The sequence below is a fragment of the Amyelois transitella genome, chromosome 24, assembly GCF_032362555.1.
Source record: "Amyelois transitella isolate CPQ chromosome 24, ilAmyTran1.1, whole genome shotgun sequence".
In the NCBI taxonomy this organism is placed as follows: Eukaryota; Metazoa; Arthropoda; class Insecta; order Lepidoptera; family Pyralidae; genus Amyelois; species Amyelois transitella.
The window spans coordinates 5,241,882-5,243,169 of record NC_083527.1 but is presented as its reverse complement, the minus strand read 5'-3'; positions in this window follow the sequence as shown (position 1 = coordinate 5,243,169).

Below are 1,288 nucleotides of genomic sequence, written 5' to 3'. Positions count from 1 at the left end.
AAATGCAAATAAAATCTTGCTACTAATACGGAGTTTTATTACCTTCGAGTAAGGGTATAGATTGAGTTAGCATCGAAGTTAGTTCGAAACTTGTGTTACGAGACACTTAGATGGATAAACATCCAAGACCCAGACCAATCAGAGAAACTTTTCTTTTATTAAATTACCGCTAGTAAAAGTACCGCTGCCGTTCGTATAATAGTAAATGGTGCCATGTGGTTCCCGGCACCAATAGAAAAAAAGAATAGGACCACTCCATCTCTTTCCCATGGATGTCGTAAAAGTCGTATAAACTTGGGGTTTCTTTAAGGCGATGGCCGGGCAACATGACACTATTTTAATCTAAATTTAATATTTTAGCAATACTGAACTGCACGTGGCCTTTATAGGCGAGGCTGTTGGTTCTGTCTACTCTGTAAGGGATAAGGACGTGATAATATGTATGTATACGTAGGAAAAGAAAAACAAAAGGAATTTTGATCATTAGTTTTATTAAAATATTTAATTTGTGTTTACTTACTTATTTGTGGTTACTTTTTTTTCATTACAATAAATTAAAGCTTTCCTTAAAATTAATATTAACAGCAGTGATATATTTACAGTAACATCTTACTACCCTCTTAACGCACACAAAACGAATTTAATGTCCATTTATTTACAATTTTAGGACAACTAATGGCTTTATACAATAAAGATCTACTTGATATAATAACTTAATTATTGCAAAAAAATAATCACTAAAAATATTGCACTAGTTAATTTAAGTACATATTAACGACTTCTTCTTAAATTTAAGAACAATATTATAATTTTAAATAAATTCAAGAAGAAGACTTACTAGAAATACAGCTTGAAGACCATAGGTAAATTTCTTTTTATTTAATCTATGCCCCTTATAATAATTTGCGATGACACTTAATTACATACATACATACATATAATCACGTCTATATCCCTTGCGGGGTAGACAGAGCCAACAGTCCTGAGCGGACTGATAGGCCACGTTCAGCTATTTGGCTTTAAGATAGAATTGAGATTCGAATAGTGACAAGTTGCTAGCCTATCGCCTAAAAAAAGAATCTCAAGTTTGTAAGCCTATCCCTTAGTCGCCTTTTACGACATCCATGGGAAAGAGATGGAGTGGTCCTATTCTTTTTTGTATTGGTGCCGGGAACCACACGGCCCACACTTAATTAAATGGAAAATATGGGGCTGACATTGTGGTAGTGAGTAGGGAGGGGAGGGAGAATGCCGTTCACTGGGTTATGGCGCTCACCTCTGTTGAAAA